We start from the raw sequence: 17,809 nt of genomic DNA, 5'->3' as shown, positions 1-17,809 counted from the left end.
TCCACAAAATTAAAGGTCAAGGGAAAAGTATGATTAAGGGCTTTAAGTTCACATGGAAAGACTGAGTAATATTCTAACTTTTAAGATAGATAGGTTTAATGATGATGTGCTGAAGTGTTTTTGCCCAATGTTACAATATTTCAAAACACCATTCATCATAGGCCTGCCTCACTTTAAGTCTCCCTGTTAGGTCAATTTGCATTACCATTGGGTTTGTTAGAGGGGAAACTGTAAAAAGAAAATGTGGCAATTTATAGTAAACGCTTGAAATCTTGTGACATTACCAACATCTTTATGTTGATTTATATTTCTGTTATCAGTATTCACAAATAAAATATTTCTGAATTTATTTTGTAAAATAAAAATGACGTCCATGGCATTGTCATTGATGCATTTTCGGTATCATTTAAAATACATGCCCCATGTTCTATAATCAGCACATTCATATATTAGCTTCTACCATTTTAATCTACTCATTTAATTTAGAGTAGCCATGCATTTTCAAGAATGAAATTAAGTGTTATTTTACATAAGTGAAGTGCAGTAGTATTTGACTATAGAAACACTTCTTGGATTCATATCCAAATGATGCATTATAGAGAGCAGAAAAGAGGCTTTTTCTGCCAAAAGTATCTGTGAATTTTCTTTAGAAAATGTTCTTTTAAAATCCTTTGTATTTGCAAAGCGACTCTGCGGAGACAATTAAAAGCAAAAATGAAATGATAGATCACATGACAGGAGTTCAGATGTGAGGGTTTTTTCCTCGGTTAAACATCGCAGCAGGCATTACAATACCAGAGGTAACGAATCAATTAAATCCATTTTCCCCTCCGCGCCTCCAAAGCTGCGTGCGTAGTGTTGCTGTGTAGTTTAGAGCCGGAGCAGTAGGACCCAGGGGCCTCCGCAGCCACCAATAGAAGCGCACACTTGGACCTATTTGCATGCAATGCCGTCTGCTCTGCGCATTAATAGTAATACAGATAACGGGTTTCAAAGAATTCTCTACCGAAGAAGGATTGGATTTTTCCAGGGTGCTGATACTGAGAAGGAACCCGACTTTACTCTCTCCCTAATGTCCCCACTCTTGGGTTTAAAAGTCCCAGACAGCTTTGGCTTGCTTTAAACTCGGGAAGGTCTCCGTGCACAGCAAAGTTGGAGGGCTGCGCCTGCACCACGGAACCGCTAGATTTCCGAAACAGTCCTCTGGAAGGGTAAGTCTCCCAAATGATTGCAAAGGAAGTGACAGCCGGCTTTAGAAACTGTCAAACGGGACACGCTCGGTTTTCCATCGGCGGGTGCTGGAGTGCAGAATGGGTGCGGACAGGACTCCGCAGTTTGTCCAGAAATTGTGACTGGTGCACTGGGGTATTTGGGGGGGTAGAATCAGAAACCTTCAGGCTAAATCGGAAATTGCAGCCCTACGCTCGGGCGGGATTCAACAAGTTTCCCTGCAGAGATGCCATGGGTTTTGTTTTGGTTTTTGGTGTGTGTGTGTTTTGTTTTTATTCCCTTGCAAGTTGTTCCGGGTATCCGTTCCGGGTGGGCTGCCCCTGCTTCACAAAGAAGTTTCGGGATTTGTGTCTGTTGTGTGGGGCTGGGTTAACCCTTGTGTGAAGCGGTTCTTTGCCGCATTTGGGCTTCCAGGGGACACACGGGAGAACTGCTTCTAGGGATGCTCGGAGCATCAGGGGCCTGCGGGGCTCGTGCTGGGCAACTTCCCCGCGTCGTCTCGGGGTCTCTGAGCGTACGGTGGTTATGATGTGGGCAGAGGCACAGAAACCAGCAGCTCCGACGCCATTTGAGCTTCCAAACTTTGAAAGCGTTCTCTAACGAGGAGGGTGAGAACGGGTGCTTTGAAAATATGCATTACTAGATGAATTTTGATGAACTCTTAGTGATATGCAGGCGGTGAAGTCTTTCAGGACCTGCGTTTCCAACATGCAGCTTTTGCCTGGACGTGCAGTGCTGATGTGGAAGGGTGGGGGTTTAAAGCTAAGGCGGTGGGGGGGGGGCTTTATCTGAGGGGCGAGGAAGAGGGAGAGAAGATAGATGAATGAACAAGGTGCGTCCCATTTTTCACATACAAAAACCACACGCGTGGGACGTGCCAGGAAGCGCTCCAGTTGGTGGCGTTTAGCTGGGAAACGTATTGCAGGGAGGTCCGGGCGCCTCTGCATTATTGATGAAGCGCGGTGCCCTTCTGGGGGCCCCTTCTCTCTCCTTCTCTGTGCCCCCTCTTCCGTTCCGCGCTCGCCCTGCCTGGGGCTCGGGGTTGGCGCGGGTGCAGCGGCTCCCGCGGCTCAGCCCCGCAGCGCTGCGGACACAATGGGGAGAGGCAGGCAGAGGCCCGCGGGCGGGCGGAGCGGGGAGCTCGGCGTGGCGGTCCTGCTGCCGCAGCCACTGCTGCTAATCCGCGGGGGTTGCGGCGCGGCGGGGGCTGCTTGCGCCCAGCGGCCACGCGCCGCCACATCCCGAGGGCCCTGCGCAGGAAGGGCCGCAGGGGTCCTGGGTTATCCTTTTAGGGGCCCCTGTGCTACCGGGCAGACAGATTGGGGTGGGGAGATGTCATGCTGAGCCATCCCATTCCGCCCTTCGGCTCAAAACTGCTGTTACCCGAAAATCCCGGGGGTGCACCCCCAAACGTCCTAGAGAACCTGCACTCCAAAGGGAAACGAGACGAGGAGCGAAGAAGGGAAACGTTGATGAACCTGCAAGAGAACGGCAGCAAGTGATTCGGGGCAATTCTGGTCATCAGCCAGGCTTTTCTTGGCGCTTTTAAGTGAGCTGCTTTAGATGCGGCTTTGAAATCCGCTTCCGTGGCCTCTCTGTGGCTCCGAAGGGGCAGGCTTCCAGACCCAGGAGCTCACTGGAGACTCCATCTGTAGATGAAGGAAGGCGACTGCGGGGCAGGGGCCTTCATTTCGCAGTGTCATTTAACCCTGACCTCAGCAACTCCCACCCTTTCACGCCCTCACCGGGGAGTGCCCTGACCTTGCAAACTCCTCTGGGTCATCTGCCCTGTTTCTTTTCAAGTGATTTTTATCAGGCTGTGTGTTCCAAAGGCCTGTTAAGAAATGGTTTGTGTATTTCCAGGAGTGGTGGGAGATTGTTTAATTTGGAGGTGGATTTCCAACCCCCCTGAGCATTTGGAGGAAGGGGCAGAGGAGAAGGACTCCGTAGAAAGGCCCACCTGGGGGCTTGGTTGCTTGAAGGGGAACTTTCAGAAGAAAATATACCTCTTTGAGCATATGGGGGGGGGGGGGGCGAGGACACAATATCATTGCATTCTTTTCCCATTTTCCATTTGTCCCCTTAATTATGGTTGTTTGGGAACTAGGGTGTAATATTAAATGGAAAATATCTTGAGAATCCATCTGTTTATGAGGAGTTTATTACAAGTGTGGTAGATAGGTTTTCAGGCCCAAACTTGGATGCTCCTCAGACCTATTATTTAGAGAGATTCAGGTTGCTACTGCAAAACCTGCCTCTCTTCTATATCTTTTGAAAGCTTTTTGAAAGGCTTGGAGCATGTTGATTTCATTAATGGGGTTTATTAACCGGTTAGTGGGTGTCCATCAAGCCCTCCCTTTCCACCCCCCCCCCCACACACACAAAAAGCCCCTAACACATCAAAAACAAAAACAACAGCACCTAAGAACCAATATCCAGTTGGTAACAGGACTTTTGTGTTTGTCTTAGGAATCTATCTTCCTCCCATAGGAGGGAAGGGTAAAGCTGAGGAGTAGGTAAGGGTAAGGTGTGAGGGCATTCATCTCATATCCTTACCACAGATTTTGGACTTCCTGTAACCCTTCTCCACATATATTCCTGCATGTGTCTTCCTAGTTAGCCCTGTACGATCTGCAGCACTGAAGCAAATGACACAGCTGCAGATCCTTGATGAAGGCTTGCTTCAGAAAATAGCTGTTAATCACACGTTTGGGGGATTTTTCCACAAGCTTCCATTTACTTCCCTTTCCTTCCCTTCCCCTGTCCTTGAACCAGTGTTGCCATCTTCTAGGCTGTGCCCTGCAAAGGGTTAGTGATTTCCAGTGGCTTAGCACTGTGCTGAGCGTGGGAGGAGGGCAGAGACAGCTGCTCAGAGAGTCCCATAGGTTTAAAACTGACTTTCTCTTACTCTGTACTGCCCAGAATAAAGAAAAATATCCAAATATCCCCACAAAGAGAATTATATTGGCCTGTAAAATTGTCTTTATTTTATTGCATAAATGGAATCAATTCAGGTACAAAATAACTTTGGTCAGAAATGAAAGGGAAGCTATACACTTGCTTGCAGTATTTGGAAACTAATACTCAGCTGTGAGATCTCACCTTTTGGCATCCATCTATCCTTGATGTATTAGGAGCTATTTTTATTTAAGCCAGATTTACCATGTTACTTTCATTATGAGGCTGGGCAACTCAAGACACTGCTAAGATGTGAATTTTAAAAGAAAAGCAAAAAACAGGGCAGCAAAGCAAGCCCTTGGCAGCTTGATGAATGAGCAGGGGAAATGCACCATTTCAAATGTAACTGGAGGTGAGGTTCCATCCAATCCACTAGAGAATGAGTTCCTCCTTATTGCCCAGAAAACTCAACTGATATCCTTTCTCTCTCTTCCCCTCCTCCCCCAGCACCCTTCCCTAACTTCTGCTTCTCCATTTCTCTCTCTATGATCTCTGAGATCAGAAATATAACCATAATATTATACAAGAGTCTAGACCTATAACCTGGTCACATAATAATTTATCTCTCTAACCTTGCTGTTGAAGTGAGTAAGCAATATTACTCAATGCATTCTTGGTTATATCTAAAATATATTAGTGGCATATGGACCAGCCAAGTCTCCAATGCTACAGGAAATAGAGGTGCTAGAAAAGTAACTGACTTACCCATGGCCACATAGGAGAGAATTGTAGACACAATGTTAGCCATCTTACCTGCAATAAATATTCCATTGAATTTTCCCATCACTCTTTCAAGGTAAGACTTTTAGTAGATTTCTTTAATATATGAAGAAACTGAAGCTCAGAAAAGTTAAACAAAAATATACAGCCATTCATCTGATAGAGGAAAATCCAAAATCAGAAATAAGTTCTTGCTCATGACAGAGTGCATGCTTTTCCATACTATGGAACTATATTTTCTCATTATATTTAAATAAGAAATTTCATTATTTTTAAAATTTTGTTCCAGCATAATTTTTTAATCTCCTAAATATCCTTTCATGTCCAAACCCTTTTTGGCACCTCCCTCAGACCAGTCTTCTATGGACAGTGACTTTCCAAGGTTATCAGAGCACAGAGTTCTTTCTTTATTAAGAAAGCCTACCTCTAACCACCGTCCCAACGGTACCATCATCTTTGGAAGTTAGAAAAGAAGTATAAAAATTAAGGTCTTCGTCATTTACTTTGCAGTTTGCACAGAGAGAACCAAGGAGTCTGGAAGAGTCCATTATTTCATTCTGAGACAGAAGCTGGACACCTCTACCTTCACATTTCCACACACATGGATTCTCTGATCTGCAGGTTTCCCACCTTTGCTGAACCCAATCCTATTCATTTGTTCAGGGTGGTTCATGATTTTCCTCCAACATGTCATCTCTGACTATTCCAACCCTTATCATTTTTTTTATACACCTCTAAAATTTCCAATAAATTACAATTTTTGCCATTTAACTTGGTCTGTATTTGGAGTTTAGAGGAGTGAGCCAACATTTCTGGAGCATTTACTCTATATCATGTCTTTTTGCATAAATTATCTGTCAGATTCAATCTTCTGTCTGTCCTCAGTCACCCCAGATGGTGTGATGTATTTCTAGAGTTTCAAAAATAAAATCCAAATTTGATATTTCTAGTCCATATATTGCTCCTGATCGCCACATTTTGTATTACCAAAAATCACTTGATATCTCCACCTAGAGATGTGCTGCAAAAATTTATAAGGAAAATTAGTAAAAGGAAATTATTTAAAGGTACATAAGTCATTCTTCCTAACATATTTTTCCTTCTACTTGGTTTTCCAAGTCATGACTTGTCCATCATGCATCCAGGCAGAATAACCTATGACAGGTCCCTCTACTTCATCTACCTCATTTGGTTAATGGGGGAAAAATATATGTATATATATATATTTACTAATACTTTTATTTTTCTTGAACCTAGCTTCTTTTCTCCACAGATGGCCTTGCACCTAGTCTCCGTTTTACTTCCTGGGATCGGCCTTCTAATCTAACAACTCACCTCCCTTTTTGCCCCACTTAAATCCATGTCCTTCATATCTGCAAGTCATTCAACTTTCTAGAGCATAATTGATGAAGCCCAAACTGCATTCATGTCATTCAAGGTGCTCTATCATTTGGATTCAGAATTCCTCTCTTCAGTCTTCAACTTTATCGATTACTATGAAAATCTCTGCATTTTCTCAAATACGGAGGATATAGCATTCCTTTCTTCTTTTGTTTTAGAACTTCAGCTCATAATGGTTCTCACTTTTCTTGATCCTTGGATTTTTGGAAACACAAAACAGGTGTTACCCTTCTGTGAAGACCTTCACGTTAAGCAAATAGATTTAAATATGTCTCTTTCTACTCTTTTCTTAGTAACATCTCTGAGAATTTTTTGCATTTATGTATTCATTTTTATCAAGAGATTGAATTCCTTGAAGCGGTATTTTCCAAACTTTTGCCATTGAACCAAGGGAACTTCTCAATCAAGAAAAGTAGTATAGAAATGGACCCATCACCAGATTTAATACATTAAAATATGGGGATGGGACTCTGCAATCCACATCTTAACAAACATTTCAGATGTAACTAGGCACATGGAATTTATCACAACTGTTGCTCCCCAACTCAGCTAGGTCAGTTTGGTCCATAATTTGGCAGTTTGGGGAAAGAGCCATCAGCATGGCTTTTTAGATCTCACTGAGGACTATGGACATGTCCTGTTGGGTTACTGTGCTTTAAAGAAACATCTGATCACAGAGTTTAGTGTGTCAAATCATGTGATTCATTCTTAGTGCAGGAAGAGAGTCCTGCATCAAAAAGACATACTTGCCAAGAGCATAATTTCAATAATCACATGAGAAGATGGTCTGTAGGGTTGCAGTGCTACAGTGTACAGAGTATTTAGAACTTTACTGACTCTGATATTATGTAATATTATAATATTACAATATTGTAATATTATGATGTACTTATTTGGCAAAGACGGAGAAAACAGTGAAACAAATGACTGTAAATTATCACTCAGTTTAAGTAAAAATATGTTAAACAAAACCTAAGCCCTCTGGACACACAAATTACATCTCCCTCCAAGAGGTAAATTGTATTATAAATTTGTTATTGTTATCCCAACACATTAACTTTTAATTTCACTGTATATAGGCACACCCCTGAATCATATATAGTATTATATTAAATAACTATATTATTTAAATAAATTGTAACATATTATGTGCATTCTCAGGAATACAGATTTTTGTGATTTATTTAAGTCAATACAGGGAGATTTGATTCATTCCTTTTCATTGCTGTATAGTATTCCATTTTTATGAGTCTACCACAAATTTCTTTCTATAACAGTGTAGCAGTGATTTTTGTGTGTGCGTGTGTATGTGCATGTACCATTGGGAACATAGACAACACTTTTTTTTTTTTAAGATTTTATTTATTTATTTGACAGAGATCACAAGCAGGCAGAGAGGCAGGCAGAGAGAGAGGGGGAGGCAGGCTCCCTGCTGAGCAGAGAGCCCGATGCAGGGCTCGATCCCAGGACCCCGGGACCATGACCTGAGCCGAAGGCAGAGGCTTAACTTACTGAGCCACCCAGGCGCCCCTAGACAACGCTTTTTAAGGTATATGCTTAGGAGTGAAATTGCTTGACTAAGTGAAATTTCATTAATTTCCTTTACTCAGATATTGCCCAAATCCCACACAATGCTTGTAGCATTTCCAGATTCCACACACATTTGTGTGAGCTACCATTCTATCTGCCTTTCTCAACATTTAATATTGTCATTTTTTTAATTTTAACAAATTGAATAGTTTTAATTTTTCTTTTCTGATTGTATGTCCAGTGAACATCCTTTCACTGGGAATTCAGGTTCCCTCCACTATGAATTGCTTAAAAACATATTTTACCTATTTTTTTTTTTTGCTAAGCCATTTATCTTCTTATAGATTTTTAGAAGTCCTTTGTATATCCTATATTCAAACTCATTTTTGGTAAATGCATTGAAAATATTTTTCCCTAGGCTGCATCTCATCTTTTCTCTTTTGTGTATGTGTGTGTATGTGTTGTTTTTTTTTTAAAGTGTATTTTGTTTCTTTAAAAGTAATAAAACTTCTCCATCATGTTTTGTCTTTTTTATGTCTTGTTTTAGAAACCATTCCTTATGGTGAAGTCATAAAATATTTTCATATATATATTTTAAGTTTTTAAATGTTGCTTTTTACATTCATCTCTTTGATCTATCTAGCATTGATTTTAGTTTCCATGTGCTGAGAAGTGTGGTTGTCACATATAAATGTTCCATATGTGGATGGATTCCTTTTTTGCCTATAAGGCTACTGGGCATCTGTCCTCATTTGAGACACATATTTCTGGTCATTTTCTGCCAGGTTGGTATGAGGACCATTATCTCACTGAACCATTGCAATGTTAATGAACCAGAGTAAAAGCATTAATTAAGATTTCAACCCAAATAGGTTTATATTCAGTTAGAATTAAAGACCAGTGCTTTTTATGACAAACTGTATAATCTCTTTAAATGGTTTGTGAATTGTTCATGTGTAATGAGTCCTTTAGCTATGCCTAGCATAATTTACTTCAGTTTTAGTTCTTTACGGAGAATATTAATGAATATCCCAAAGACACACTTTCCTTGTTTATAAGACTCCAGCAAAGTAGATCAAAGGCAGAATCATGACTCACTCTAGGAATGAAGCATGACTGACCATTTGCCAGGTGACTTATATAACCCAGAGGAGGAACAACATTTTAGCACAACAACCAACAGCTTCTGATCAATGCATATCTCTTGAATAAGCACTCCAAAACATTAACACAGTGGCAAAAAGTTTAGAAAGGAAATTATCGCAGTGTGCTGTGCATATTATATTACGTTTTACCTTGGGATGAGGAATGAGGGGGACTGCAAAATCACTTCACCTGCTTGTATGAAGTCATAGACAGTTTCTGTAAGAGTTTGTTTTTTATTCTATAATGAACAACAACATACCAAACAAACATGGTTAGTGTTAGGCCAAGTCTTAAATTATTTAAATACTGGATATGAATTTAAAGGTGCTTAAGAATGGTTTGGTTTGGCAAAAGAAATGCAAGAATCTTATATTTAAAGCTTCTCTGAAAAAAAGTAAAAAAATTAAAGAAAGCCTCTGCACCAAATACAGATTACACCCAGCCCATTAAATCCAGTTCTTTCCAATTAATGTCTTTTGTCATAAATTGTAAACTGGATCAAGGAGAGGAACTATCTTAGGGAAAGAACAAACTCACATAGTATCTTTTCTTATTCATTCTTTTTGTTGACACTGAAAATCTGAATTCTTCAGCGCACTGCCTTTCATACTCAGATTTGGGACTACTATTCTAACTTCTTCCCATTTCTCTTACTTCTTCCCTAGGTGTAGTCTCTCTCTCACTGTACCACACACTTACCAACCCTCAACACAGCATTTTGTTTCCAACTCATTGCCTTTGCCTTTCTGTCTTCTTAAAATATCCTTCTCCTTCTCTATTAGTGAGGTCTGTATCCTTCAACATCTAACTTAAGTGTTACCTCCTTTTTGAGGCATCCTCATTTTCTCCTAGGAAGCTCATCTCTTTTCGATTTGTGTTTTAGGAGAAATTAGTACCTACCTACACTCCTTTATCTTTTTTAAAGATTTTATTTGTTTATTATAGGGAGAGAAGGTGCACAAGTAGAGGGGGAGGCTGAGCAGGGAGCCTGGGGACACAGGGCTCCATCCTAGGACCCCGGGATCACAACCTGAACTGAAGTCAGACGCTTAATTGACTGAGCCACCCAGGCACCCTTATATCCTCTTGATTACAAGTAGCATTTGTCAGTTTTAATGACCAGACTGACTAACTGGGACAAAGATGATGAAGAATTTCTCAGTATATCTATCTAAACCTGCTATTACAATTTCATTGAGTATATTCCCTATCCTCTGCCTTTCAATCTCAATATGTACTCTGTTTAAATAGTTACATTTTACATAGTTAATCGCCACATATGGCTCATAGCTGACATATTAGATCAAACAGGTATAGAACAGCCCATCATCTCAGAAACTTCGATTAAACAGTGTTGGGAAGAATAAACTCACAGTAACATTTGGAACAAATGAATGGATGAATGAATGAATGAATGAGATACTAATAGCCTTTGATTTTCAATGGACAGCTGCCACGGAGTTGGATTATTGAACATGATCATAGTGGTGAGGATGATTTCACAACTTCACAGATTTTAGCATTTCCTGGCAAGAAAGGCTTATCTCAGCCTAACCAAGAAGGTAATTACAATATGAAATACCAAAGAAACCAGAGAGAGAGGGGCTCCTGGGTGGCTCAGTCAGAAGAAATGGGGGGGGGGGTGTTAAAGCTACACTTTGATGATTTCCTTGCATATTTACCCAAAGCTTGTTTACCTGAGATGGCAGAGTAAGAAATATCATCTTTTAGGACACAAGTTTATGAGAAATAGGATTGAGCTAGTGGGACAATTCCATTTCTTAAGATTTAGATTGCTTCCCATGTGGAGGTAAATACACAGTTCTTTCTCAAATATCAAATTAGTTTTATATTAATACCCATTGGGGTGACTATAAAAAAAATACTTAGAAAATGGCAAGTGTTGGCAAGGATGTAGAAATATTGGAACTGTTGTGCACTGATGGTGGAAATGTAAAATGGTGTAGCCATGAGGGAAAATGGAATGGTGGTTCCTCAAAAAATTAAATAGAATTATCATAGGATCCAGTAATTCTGCTTCTAGGTGTATGTGCTAAAAAACTGAAAGGAGAGATTGGAATAGTTTTTTTTTGCTCCCATGTGCATAGAAGCATTATTCACAACTGCCAAAGGTAGAAAAAAACCAAAATGTCCATCAGTGGCTAAATTGAAAAACACATTGTATATACTTATAATTAATTATTAGTCAGCTTTAAAAAGGAATGAAATTCTGATCCATGCTATGGCATGGATCAACCTTGAAAAAATTGTCTTATGTGAGAAAAGTTAGATTAAAAAAGTTAAATACTTTATGATTCCACTTATACACAATACCTAGAATAGTGAAACTGTAAGGACAATAGGTAGAATGGTGATTGTCAGGGCCCAGGGGAGCAGGGATTGGGGAATATTATTTAGTGAGTATAGACTTTCAGTTGAGAATGATGTAAAAGTTCTGGAAATGGATAGCAGTGATAGTTACACAACAATGTGAATATACTTAATGTCACTAAATTGTATACTTTAAATTTAAAATGATAAATTTTATGTTATACATAGTTTACGACATCAAAATCACTATTATTTTTTCAAGATGTTATTTATTTGAGCTAGATCAAGAGTGAGAGGAAGAGAGAGAATGAATTCAAGCAGGAGGAGCAGCAGGCAGAGGGTGGAGCAGGTTCCCCACTGAGCAGGGAGCCCCATGCAGGGCTCCATCCCAGGATTCCGGGATCATGACCTGAGCTGAAGGCAGATGCTTAACCGACTGAGCCACTCAGGAGCCCTACTGTGACAAATATTTATTAAGCCCATTTGTGGTTGGGCAACCTCACTCCTTAAAAAAAGATTTATTGTTCCAGCGTGGCTTCTCAGTGCTCTTTAAATGTTAATTTTCAGGGGCCCTGGGTGGCTCAGTCACTTGAGCAGTTAAGCTTCTGTCTTCTTTTGGCTCAGGTCGTGAGCCCAGGGTCCTAGGATCAAGCCCCACATAAGGCTCCCTGCTCAGCGGGGAGCCTGCTTCCTCCTCTCCTTCTCCCTGCTTCTCCCCTTGCCTCTGAGCTCTCTGTCAAATAAATAAATAAAATCTTTTAAAAATGTTAATTTTCATCACAGCTCCACAGAATGCTCTCTGCCTATTAATATTAAGAGAAAGGCAATGAACCCAAAGAGGTTTCATGGAAAAGGAACATTAATACAATGGATCGATCTACTCTATGGGATGTATTATATGAAACAAGCACATTGAATGGAGAAAAAAAAAAAAAACAACACCTTGACAATGAGTATTGTGCTTGTGGATAAGAGAGCTGGTGAGGTATGCTGGAGGTTTTGGACAGAAATAACTGCAAGACGGGATGCAGTGAGGTAGACCTGAAGCCCCAGGAGGACTTTGCGTCGAGGTGATACAAAGTGGCCAATAAGGCAGTACCTTAGCCACCTGCACATGCAAACTGCTGGATGAAAGAGTAATGTGATCAAATGGGATTACTCGGTGACACAAATGTATGCGGCTTTCATGAATTGCAGATTATGGAGCATCTGCTCCCTTGCTGACTCCTTGGGGGGCGGGATATGTACAAGGAAGGGTCTTTGTCGGGATGGTGAGAGCACTGATTGCTTTTGGTGCTGGAAATAGAGAAGCAACAGTCTCATCCTCCCCTTTCATGTTTTCTCTCCTTAGTGTAATGATTCACCTTCTGATATAATATTGCTTTAATCCATCCTCCTATTACCATGACATTTTCTAGGTAGGTACAGTTTGACATCTTATGGATTACTCTTTTTCATGGATGATGATCTGGCATACTTAAAAAGCGCCCTGAAATTCACTGCCCTTGTTACAGTGCACAAAAATAAGGCTTTTCACATATCGTGCAAAGGGGTAGGAGCTGTGGACTATTTTTCCAAGAGGATAAAGCACAGGGCTGGTCCTGTCCTGTTCTTTTCCCTGATGCTGTGGATTACAGGTGTTTTCCCGTCAAATTAAATTCAGCTTAGTAAACCCGAGAACATGGAAAGAAGTTCTTGATTTCATTAGTTTATTAGAATGACATTAACTAAGCAAGTTAATCAATCAGTTTCATTCTGAGCATTGTGACCTAATTTGGGGATATGAAAACTAGTATTACAGTGGTATCAAAGTGGGGATGGGTGAGCCTGGTGGTGGATATTAAGGAGGGCACGTATTACATGGAGCACTGGCTGTGGCGTATAAACAATAAAAGGAAAAAAAAAGCGGAATTAGAGAGTGAGAGCTTAGACAGAGGTAGGGGGAAAATATCAGGAAAGAATTTGTCCTTTTTTTGAGAGCTGTAGCTGTAGCTAACATATTAGTGACGATATTCTCTATTTTACCTTAGTTTCTAGTGCTAAAGCAGCAAAGACATTGGGGTCATAGCTCTTCAATTTTCCTCTTCCATATCGCTTCAACTTTTCCATTAACTGCCTTCTTTATTTATTTTTACAACTATTTCCATTTGAGGAAGAAAAAGTCCTTCAGAGTTTTCAGAATCTTTTCTCCTCCCGTTATCCCTCCTGTATCTTCTGCCCTCCTCTTAAAAATTAAACTTCTTGAAATAGTATCCTCCCATTTCCTTCCCTTGATTGTCCCTAATTCTTCACCCCTCAACCAACTGTAGTTTCGGGCAGCCCTAATCTGCCCTAATCTGCCCAAATCTGCACAGTTAGACTCTACAGATTTAGGGTTTGACAAATCAGGGCCAAGCTTCAGACCTCATCCCACTTTAGGTTTTTGTGAAATTTGTAGTACATCGAATAAATTTCAGGACACCATTTTGTTCTAAATTTCCTCCAGACATTTGACTTTTCTACTTCTTGCTCTGCTGTCTCCTTGTCCTCTACCATTTTCTTCAATGTTTCATATTCCGGATTCTGCCCATAGAAGTTTTCTCTTGATGTTCTGCATGTTCCCCTCTTTGATTTCCTTCACTCCCCAACTTCAAACTGATATAATGGAGAATAAGATGATACTGTGTGGATAATAATAATTGATGATGATACGTATAGATGATATTTATAGAGTATCCTGAGGAGTGCCTTTACACTCTTGCACGTGATCCTACAAAGCACTGAGCACACAATATGGCCACAGTCTTGCAGAGAAGGAGTTCATGGCTTTCATGTGCAAGGTTTCATGGGTAACGGACAGAGCTTCAATTGAAACCCGGTTCTGCTTGGCTTCAGGGTCCAGGCTCTTACCATGAAAAGACCTCATGCAGTTATGTCCCTCCATGGCAGAGGGTCTCAGCTTGGCAGCCCGTTAGAAACACCTGCGGAGTTTTGATTTTATTTTCATTTTTGTTTTTATTGTGTTTAGGGTTTTTTGTTGTTGTTGTTGTTTGTTTGTTTGTTTTTAATCCCTGTGTCCTATATCCCAAATTGCTTAAATGAGACTCTTGGGGTTTGTGAAATGAACAGCAGTTTGTTTTTTTTGGTTTTTTGTGTTTTTTTTTTTTAAGTGATTGAGGTGATTATCATGGGCAACTATAATGAGAGCCATGGCTTTGCAGTAAATATTTTGTTGCTATTCAAGTTTACTGCTCCAGCACAGATCTCTCTTCCCAGATTTAAACTTACACTGACCAGGGTTTACTATTATCTCTTCATTTGTCTGTCCTTAGTCTTATCCCATGATGGGATTTCTCATGTTACAAATGAACTCCCCATCCTTTGATCACCACCTAAATAATCGTCCTCTAGATCTTCTGTTTTACTCAGTTCTTCCCCTCCACACTGCCCGAGTTCTCTTGAGTGAAATCTGAGCAGCAGGTCCTCAAATTGGGATTTCCCTCACTCTTTATGTCTGGGAATCACTAATTTTCTAAATTGTATCTCAGAAAAACCTTTGCAATGTCCCCCACCCCTTGTCTTCATTACCTCTGTAAGTAAAGTTGCTTAGTCTATCCTTATCTCCCATATGGAATTTTGTACTGGACTCCCTATTTTGTTTTCCATTATTTTGTCTCTCTTTGGTTAAATTTTCTTTGTTTAATGCTGTCAGTCTTATCTTGCTGATATTCTAATAAGCCAGTCTTCATTGACCACTCTTTGATTAAAAACTTCTCTCCATTGCCTACATAATAGTTTAACAACTTGATGTAACTTATTAAGCCCTTTCCCCATCTAGACACACCTCTCTCCCTTACCTCATTTTCTTTCCCTTGACCAAAATACCCTACCTTCTAAAGCCCTTCCCGTGCTCTCAGGGCATCTCTACTTTTTCTTTTTAAAAAGAGCATTTTTTAAAAAGATTTTAATTTTTTGAGAGAAAGAGAGAGTGCTTGAGCAGAGAGGAGAGGGAGAAGCAGGCTCCCCACTGAGCAGGGAGCCAGACTTGGGGCTCAACCCCAGGACCTTGGATCATGGCGTGAGCTGAAGGTAGACACTTAACCAACTGAGCCATCCAGGCCCCCTAAAAAGAGCCTTATCACAGTTACCAAACATCTGTCTTCCTCATTAGACTGTCAGCACCAGGAGGGAAGGATGGCCGTCTATTTTTCAGTGTTTCTCCAATTGCTAAAAGAGTGCTTTGCATAGAGGAGTTATTCAAAAGACATGTGTTGTGTGTGTATGGGAAGGGCTGTAGGCAGAAACTCATATCTATGTCATTTCACACATTTTTCTTTCTGAGTGGGATCACCAAATACTCTCTCTCTCTCTCTTTCTCTTTTTCTTTTTGACCTGGTAAACTCATCTTTGATGTGACATATACATATGGATATTTCTGGACTTCACCAGACAGAAATAACAGGTTTCTCCCTTTTGGCTTTACAGTACATTGTTCCTGCAACTGTAATAGGAGTGATATCGAATAGCACTGTATCATCTTATTCCCAGTCTAAATTAAGAACACTGAGGAACTGGAGGTGTATATTGTTTCTGTTTGTTTCCTCTGCACATAGAATAGTGCCTTGCACCCAGTGATCCTTAAATTCTTATGTTTGATGAATGGATGGCTGGTTTTATGTATTACCATGTGTATTCAAGAACTCCGGCCAGTGGGATTCCAGCAACTCTGTTTTAATGGTTAGATTGTGCAACTTTCTTCTAGGAAAAATAAATGGAAAAATAGAGGGGTATCTAACATTCTGTCACCATTCCTTAGTGATCCTGTGACTAAGAAAAATTGTTTAATTTGTTATCTGAATAATCAGAATTTCACTGCTTTGTAAGCCCTTGTTCATATTGTTATGGACAAAAATTACAAGATAGTTGACATGTGACCACTATCCTTAAATATATATTTTTTAAAAGCCTCTGGCTTCCATAGTGAGACTCAGGTGATTTTTATTCTTTATTTATATCTTTAATAGTGTGTAATCGTCCATTTACAGACCTCCAGGTTCTGTAGATTATGTATCTGGCTTAATGGCCCAAACTGTGTGTCTTCAGTTTTGCCGTACTATTGTAGATCATATGGTATGTTGCCTCCTGCATGTAGTTTAGAATTTGTCTACATAATAGCACTTAGCTGAATTATCAAACACACATTAGGGCTTTTCTCTATCAAAGTTTACTAATACCATTCCTCTACTTCAATGAGGCTACATTGAAAAACTGACTTTTAGGGGCACTTGGGTGGCTCAGTGGGTTAAAGCCTCTGCCTTTGGCTCGGGTCATGATCTCGGGGTGCTGGGATGGAGCCCCACATCAGGCTCTCTGCTCAGCAGGGAGCCTGCTTCCTCCTCTCTCTCTGCCTGCCTCTCTGCCTACCTGTGATCTCTCTGTCAAATAAATGAAATCTTTAAAAAAAAAAAAAAGAAAAGAAAAACTGACATTTAATATTTCTTGTAGGTATACATTGATTATCCTACATTTAGATTGCAGTGTTAAATGTGCAGACATCTTTGCCTTTCATAGTGAAATGCAATAATATAATAACTTTATTTCCATTTATTTGAGAATGGAAGGCAAGGTAAATAACAAATAGTCTATAAAATGTACCTTTAATGATAGAGAATTAATGACCAACTCAGTTTCTCCTTTTGCATGAAGGAATAGGAAACTGAATAAATTCAGGAAAAATATGAAATTATTAAGATTTAACAGCAAGAGAAATTTTTATATAATTCACAAAATTATAACACCAGCATGCGACTTTGTGCTTAAGCATATTTTATTGACTCTTCCTTTTGTCATGAAGACAAAAACCATCCCTAAACTTGTGTTCTCTACCCTCCCTGTCAGCCATTGTATCCTAGTAGAAAGAACAATACATCCTCAACCTAAGGCTCAACAACTTTAGACTTATATGGAGAACTCATATGAAAAACTCTTCTCTTGGGAAACTTTAGAACAACTATGTATATTACAAAATGAATCATTTTAGTCATAAAATTTTTGATGTAGTATACAAAGAGTTTCATAATGCCTATATGGGACAGTAGCCCTACCCCTGAAAAAATGAGGATAATTTAATAAAACAGAAAAGGCCTGAAAAAAATGTAGGGTTTTGCCATTTGGTACCATATTTATTATTTTGGGCTAAAACTTTGGAATAAAACCAATTAAATTTAAACAATATAGTTTAAACATGCATGCAGATCCATACTAATAATGTAATTCCACATGTAAAGATTTTAAATGATCTATAATCATCTCTTCCATTTGCTATAAAGATAATAGAATTGTGCTTTTATGATATGATCAAGATTTATTTTTATGAATATTTGTTAACAGCATATCACAAATTTCCTTTTTATTGACTATGGCCTCATAACTTCTGAATCTGAATATCCAGACTATCATATTTGTAAGCGCATAACTCACTATCAGAGCTAGTTGTTTCTTGAATTCATTTTTA

General features: G+C 39.8%; 1 protein-coding gene across 5 annotated transcripts in view; it reads left to right on the top strand.

The window, feature by feature from the left end:
• The first annotated feature begins 943 nt into the window (after positions 1-943).
• Positions 944-17,809, top strand: part of ROBO1 (roundabout guidance receptor 1) — a 1,159,067-nt gene continuing 1,142,201 nt past the window's right edge. For 4 of the 5 annotated variants that reach the window (XM_032878059.1, XM_032878058.1, XM_032878060.1 and 1 more), the window contains exon 1: positions 945-1,211. The gene's annotated coding sequence lies outside the window, so the exon portion shown is untranslated. Of the gene's footprint in view, positions 1,212-17,809 lie in introns of all 5 variants that reach the window. The other variant, XM_032878064.1, reaches the window with a different exon arrangement.

Source organism: Lontra canadensis, unplaced genomic scaffold (assembly GCF_010015895.1).
Source record: "Lontra canadensis isolate GAN:19392208 unplaced genomic scaffold, GSC_riverotter_1.0 scaffold62, whole genome shotgun sequence".
Lineage (NCBI taxonomy): Eukaryota > Metazoa > Chordata > Mammalia > Carnivora > Mustelidae > Lontra > Lontra canadensis.
This window is presented reverse-complemented; position numbering and strand designations above follow the sequence as displayed.